Source organism: Eulemur rufifrons, chromosome 16 (genome assembly GCF_041146395.1).
Source record: "Eulemur rufifrons isolate Redbay chromosome 16, OSU_ERuf_1, whole genome shotgun sequence".
NCBI lineage: Eukaryota > Metazoa > Chordata > Mammalia > Primates > Lemuridae > Eulemur > Eulemur rufifrons.
The window spans coordinates 62,262,575-62,270,417 of record NC_090998.1 but is presented as its reverse complement, the minus strand read 5'-3'; positions in this window follow the sequence as shown (position 1 = coordinate 62,270,417).

The window sequence follows — 7,843 nt, the reverse complement described above, 5'->3', positions numbered from 1 at the left end:
TGACCGAATAATATCTGAAAATGAGACTGTTCATTGATACTTTATTATTATTATTTTTTAGAGATGGGGTCTTGCTTTGTTGCCCAGGCTGCTCTCAAATTCATGGCTTCAAGGGATCATTTTGCCCTGGCCTCCCTAAGTGCTGGGATTATAGCTGTGAGCCACTGCACCTGGCCCCATTGGTACTTTAGTCACCCAAAGAGCTATGGAATCTATCTGAGCCATTGCCAGAGTTAAGGAAAAGAGAATCAATCCACTTGATACAATTTTTTGTCAAGATATCACGGGGTACAAATGTTTTGGTTACATGGATTGCATTTGCAATGCTTAAGTCAGGGTTAAAAGTGTGCCCATCACCCAGATAGTGTTCATTTTACCCGTTAGGTAGATTTTCACCCATCCCCTCATCCTCCCTCCTTGCTGTTTGATATCCATTGAGTTTTACTTCCCTCTGTGAACATGTGTGCTCATCAGTTAGTTCCAATTTAATAGTGAGTAAATGAAATTAAAAACAAGAAAATAATACAAAAGATCAATGAAAGAAAAAGTTGGTTCTTTGAAAAGATAAATGAAATTGACAGACCTCTTGCTAGATTAACTAGGAATAGAAAAGAAAGGATCCAAATAAGCTCAATTAGAAATGAAAAAGGCAATATTACAACTTATACCACAGAAATACAAAATATCCTCTGTGAATAGTATGAAAATCTCTATGCAGGTAAACTCAAAAATGTAGAGGAAATGGACAGATTTCTGGAAATACACAATCTCCCAAGATTCAATCAGGAAGAAATAGAACTCCTGAACAGATCAATAATGAGCAACAATATTAAAACAGCAATAAAAAAATCTTCCAACAATAAAAAATCCCAATCCAGATGTATTCACAGCCAAATTTTATCAGACCTACAAAGAAGAGTTTGTACCCATACTACAGAAATTATTTCATAATACTGAGAAGGAGGGAATCCTCCCCAACTCATGCAACAAAGCCAGTATCAACTTGATATCAAAGCCAGGAAAGGACACAACAAAAAAAGAAAACTACAGACCAATATCCCTTTTGAATATGGATGTAAAAAGCCTCAATAAAATACCAGCAAACTGAATTCAACAGCACAGCAAAAAAATAATGTACCACTTGATACAATTTAAATGAAATGTTGGGAAGAAAATAAAGTTGGTAAGTTGGTTCTTACCTTTACCCTGATAAGTCTAGCTTGAAATCAGTCAAATACCTAAATGATATAGTTAGAAAAAGTAGACTATGCTAATTCATTTATTATCAGTTTGCAATGATTAATAGTTGGCTAGACCACTTTCAAAAAGAACAATACAACTGCCAAATTATCTACAAAGTATAGAATATATTAATGAATAAACCAAAGATCTATATACCTGTTTCAACTTGAACACCCAGTCTCTGAAATATATTTATGAAATCCAAATTCAACTGTTTAAATTCAAATGTAAAAGCATACAAGGTTGCAGGTTTCAAATTACCCCACTCATAAACCGTAACATTATTTTGCATTATTTGTGAAGAATTATTAAGAGATATTGACACAGCTATATCTTCGGAAGAGAGCACACTCCAGTTAAAAGAAACACTTGTACTTGTTGCTATTATTTTAATATTGCTAGTTGAGATTCCACCTAAAAAATCAGGGAGAATAATTAGTACTGATTCAAACACAACTGAATGAAACACAAAGGATACTAAATTACAAAATATTCACCATGATGGGAAAACATATTATTAATACGTACCCATAAAATATTTTCTAGACTATATAGGAGTTTCTTCTACTCTAGAATGAATGAATTAGATTACAAATCCATATTGTATTTTTTATATAATCTGCATTACACTTAAAATCTCCACTATACCTACCCATTCATACTGATACATATCAAATTCCACTGAAAATTATTTTCTTACCTTAGTTTATAGTTTTCTTAATTTTGAAAGCTACATTATATTAAAAAATATTACTATCATGGTGCAATTTTGGAGTATTGTTATATACCTATTAATCACTATGAAATCCAAATTATCTAGTAATAAAAATTTACCTTTTATTATTAGCTAATATAATTGATATAGCTGATTAACACATACATATTACTTACGAATTTGAAATGACTTTTCACTTAAAATTTTTCCACATTTTATGGACTGTATAATGATGTGATAGTCTTTATTTTCCTCTATTGTTATTATTGATTTCTGAAGCTTTTGTGGGTCTGTAAGAATACTTTTTGCATTCTGTAAATAATCAGATTTATTGCTTAAGAAATGTTTACTGAACATTAATCTCTATGTCAGGACATTAATTAAAAGTTTGACTTTTGTACATCTCTTTCGTAAGAAGCAGTTTTTTAATATAGAATATAAACATACATCAAATATTTATTTTTACATAAAATGATATCTCTTTTAGTATATAAATTTTTAAAAGGCAAATACATAGCCATTGCTATAAAAAAGTTAAATATTAATTTGATCAACTATTTGTGGAAAATATTTCCAAAATGTTAACATTTTATATATTAATAAAATAAGAAAGACTAAAAACTATTAAATTCCTATTTATGACATGGCATTCAGTAAAAACAAATTTATGCTATGCTTACTTTTTATCAGAACCAAAAAAAGATTCCTTACTTTTTGAGCAAGATCATTAACAAGTTGATAATTCAAAAAATAAAATTCAGGGTTTCCTCCCTTAGGAAATTCATCCCATTCAATAAAAATTTCTGTTGTATGTTTATTCACTGGTATATAATGGAAACTTTTTGAGATCTGAAATAGGAAAGACAAGCAACTGTAAACTAGTAAAAATGTATTCTTCGTTTTTATTTCATGAGCAAATTTGTAAAAATGACACCTAAAATATGTCAAATTGTAATTTTAAAACAGTTCAGCAGTATCAGTTTTATATAGGAATTACTCTATGGATTACTCTATTTATAAATGTAATTTTGAAAATGACTTAAGAAAGGTAAGTAAAATAAGAGCAAGAAAATTTAAAATCCCTGTTTCCCTAACTAGGAAACATGGTGTTCCTGGGGTCACAAAGGAAAACGAGACTCAAAGTAGTAAGAAAAACAAAGAAGGGTCAATTGTGTACGTTCGTGATAACGTCTATAAAACTGAATTAATTAATTCACAGACATTCTTGAAAACACATTTGCAAACAAAATATATTTGGGTACAAAATGTTTGACTCTGAGTCATTTTAGATCCTTTGTTCATTTATATGTAATGAAACCAGTAGCAAACAAGGTAAAATAGACAGACCACAAGATCAGAGACCTCTTATGTTCCCTAAATGACAAAGAAGACTTTGATTCTCAGGAGAATAATATGCATATCAAAATTACTATCAAAAACCAACCTTGAAATGCCTTACTATACCACGTCTTTTACCAAATTCTGATCTCTCTCTCTCTCGATGATTATCCCCAATAAAATTTGTAGGCAATGAAAGCAGGTACCATCTGTATGTACATATGTGTGCAACACCTAGCAAAGAAAAATTTTCTTAGGTACCAAACCTTATATTTAGTATTATTTCCCTTTAATATACCCTTCATTTTCCAGAATGATAGACTTAATGCAATCTCATCCTGCCCAGTAGCAAATTATTCCAAAAGGGGCACACTCAAAAATGTCTTACCTTAACAACATATTGTAACCAGAGTAGAATAATTAATTTCTCCATCTGGAAAGTAAAGTTTATTCAGTTCAGTTAAACATGTATATTTTTAGCTTCAAAATTAAACTATTGTAAATTCTTTAGGTGATGTGTGCATGTGTATCACTTTAATGTCATATCTTTTCAATTTAGACTGCACATCCAACTGAATTAATTATTAAGGCATTAATAAGTAGGTGCCACATAATATTCCCCACCTAATAAAACTGGAAACTACTTTCCACAAATAACACATGAATTTGCTTCTAGAAACTGCATTAATTAAATATAAAGGAGTTGTTAGAGATAAAAGGAATTATCAGGCAATTACACAAAATTACATTGCATTGTGTGAAATTATTTAACCTCAATTGATGGAAATCTAGAACTCCTACACACTGCTATTCGTTGAAAGTAATTCCTCACATTTTAAAATTACACCATCATTATGAAAAATATTTCAAAATATTGTTGATGAAATTTAAACTTACATAGAAAAAATGTTCAAATGTCATTTCAACTCATTATAAAAATGTTTTCATTTAAAAAGCTTGTGTAGCATTTCTTAGGAATGTAGAGTCCCTAGAAGGACCTAAAAACTTTTACATTCAACTTAAGATATAAACAAAAAAATGAATATCCCTGTATTTTATATATATTTGTAAAACTGAAAATACCATTTTAACAATAAAAAGGTACCCTGGATCATCTTAAAGCTCTTTAAAGCTCACTCCAAAGCAAGTTTCTTCCTACAAAATCCTCTTTAGTTCTTACTAAGCAGGTGTTTACTTCAGATAAAATGCAACCCAGTTAAAAAGAAATACCTAATCACTAAATCCACAAACTCTTGCACAAAAGTGCAAAGCTTTAACCTTGTTCATTTTTCCAAGCAATCTGACATAAGTGTTCTATCCTCTGGGTTATGGCATTAATTGCCCCCTTAAATCTAAGTGTAAATTAGAATTCTGAAGGCTCAGGTGCTATAATAAGAATGGGAAGGTGGAAAGCTCCCGGCTGCCTGCTCAAGTCCAAACTCCCAAGCTCAAATTCAATTCCATGAGTCACAGTGTTTGCACCTGGAGTGGAGAAATAGAGAGTAGCTCCCTTGAGTCGCATTGTTTTAGAAATAGTCCAAAACCCACTTTTGACCTGTAGAGAGAAGAACATAGTATAATGGAAAGGATTGAGGACTGGTGGGGAAAGAAGAGCAGAGACTTGGAAGACAGAGCTTGCAGGATGCACAGCTGAGCAGCGTGCAGGTGCTGCGACGCACCCGCACTCCACCCGGACCCGGACCCGGACCCAGACCCGTTGCGGCTGCCCTTGCGCTTTGCAACTTTTGCACCGGCTGGGGGCGGGCGGCGGGCGCAGGAGGCACAGAGGCGGTGCAGAGACGGCGCAGGGTGGGGTGGCCGAGGCTGCCCAAGTCTCCCACTTGACAACCCACCTCGCGGCCAGCCTCCCTTCTTCCTCTTTCTCTTGCTGTGCTCCAGCTCTTGCCACTACTGCTCTGGCGGTTTTTGCTTGGGTCAGAGATGCCCTTTCCCTGGGTTAATTAAATCAAGGTCTCCATGGAGACGGAAAGTGGCAGGAAACAGAGGAGTGGGAGGTAAGTCCCACAGCATTGATATGTGAAGGCGAATTACTCTCTATTTGGAAGAAGGGAGGAAAGGGGAGAGCGATGAAGGAGAACGCGAGCAGGAAACATTAGCATCGCATAGGAAAATAAAGTGGACTACGTGACTGTGAACAGAGTCTGGGCTTAAGTTCATCCATGTGGCTTTGAAGCCACATTCTTTAATTGTTAATGTGTTTGAGATTGTGTGTGCATTTTCCGCAGCATTTGACAGTACTGATTGAACCCCTAGATCTCCTAAGTTAGCTTCCCTGACATTACCGTTTCCTGGTTCTTCCATCTTCTTAGTCCACATCAGTGTGTCTTCTAACACTGTGGTCTGGAACCCTGGGCCGCCCTGGTACCGGTCGGTGGCCTGTTAGGAACCGGGCTATGCATCACTGCCTGAGCTCTGCCTCCAGTCTGTGGAAAAATTGTCTTCCGTGAAACCGGTTCCTGGTGCCAAAAAGGGTGGGGACCGCTGGGAACATTTCCACCTTAAAAATTGACTTAACCCATGGTGCCTTCCTTGAGTCTGGGCTATTTCATTCACTTTTGTGATTTCAACCATATCAAGATTCTCAATCACTCCATCTTGGATTTTTTTCCCCAGAGCTTCAGAGCAATATATACACCTCTAAAATGAGCATCTCCATCTGGATGCCCATCACAGGCAATTCAAAACCATCTTTTCAAAACTAAATTCATGATCTGCCCTCTTCGAGCCCTTCCTAAACCGAGACTCGTTTATCCAGCCAACCAACTAAAACACCACCAGCTCACCATCTCCAGATTCTTTTCCTCACCATCCATGCCAATTTATCCTCAAAATCCCTCTGATTCTACTTCTAAAACAGTTTTTAAAATGATTACTTCTCCTCTATTACCATTGTCACAGACTTAATTGAAAACCTTAATTTTCTCTCTTTCTCTCTGGAAAGCACATTCCATGTTTAAGAGATTGTGCCTCACTTCAGATCCTATAGTTCGTTCCATTGCTAGCTAAGCATCTCTTTGAAAAGTTGATTGTGGTGAAGAGTAAGCTTGTAGAGTGCTTAGTAAAGTATAAATACTGAATAGAGAGGCAACTATTATTGGTTCACTGCAGTTACTGCCAATAAACTAATGCTTGGACTGTCTCCTTGTTTGACACCCCCAGTCTCTCCTACATAGCCAATGTGATCTTTCTGAAATAAACACGTGATACAATACAATCAGTATTACTTAAGTATTACTTAAAAGCCTGTGCTGACTCTTACTGTTTCTAATGGACCTCTCACCAAATTCACTTTCAAACTTCATCTCTCTCCTCTCCTTCTTGGCACCCTAACTTGCACCCTCAATGACAGGCCATAAGGGACAGGCCATAAACATTTGCACCTATGTTTTCCTGTAGACCTTTGTTTATACTGCAGCATAAAAATTTACTTTTTATGTATTTATGTCCTCAGCTAGATTAGGAACTCCATGGTGGCAAGGGCTATGTCTTAATTCAAGCACAGTTATAGATGTGAACTATATTTATGTTGTTTTAATTCCTGGAGGTCCTACATATCTTTTTAGCCTTTAAAAGCGGAAGGTATCAATCACAAAATGATTTTATCACCACTGAATTAGCTTGTAGGCTTTGAGAAATATGATCAAGTTAAAAATCCACCAAGTGAATTGAATATCAGGTATATATTTTCAATATAGTCTTTTTATCTCCTATTTTCTGGGCAAACAATGTCATTTTAATTAAGCATCCATCATAACACTATTATCATCTGTGGTTTACCTCAATTTCTCTACTAGTCCAATAAACTTGGTTGCAAGTTAATCGATAAGGTTTCTCTAACCAACAAGCAAAATGTTCTCCTTCCTAAAAAGATGTCCTTTGAAATAATGTGGCTTTGTTCCTGCCTTACCCCTTTATTAGGCCCTAATAATGTAGGCATAGAGAAATTAAGTGAAATATTCAAGAAATTTTGGATTTTTGCTCATGAGAGAAGGAAAAGTATAGCTTTAATGTTATTTCAGTATGTTTATACTTAAGGAAAATAATTTATTTTTCAGATGAAGAAACACAGATGAAAGCCATTTAGGCAATAATAGAGGTAAATAATATCCTGTAACATGAAGTCCCTATTATGAAATATGTTGTTTTGGGTCTTATTTATACATCTGTTATGACATGGAGCCCATATCTTCACCAGATACTGGGTGGACATATCTTTGAGACCACATCCCCAGTAGAAATGAGACAAATATACAAGTAAGTACAATATTTACCTCCTTCCTTACCTTCAACTTCCATTCATTTATTCATTCAAAAACATAAATTAATTAGATTGATTTAATCATTCCACATTGTAAGTATATATGAAAACATCACATTGTACCACATAAATGTATACAATTATGATTTGTCAATTAAAAACGATATTAATTCAAAAATTTAAAAATAAAATGAAATAATAAAAATAAACAAATAAGTTTAAATTAATTGAGGGCACAGTATGTGCCAAGCACAATGCTAAGCATGAGG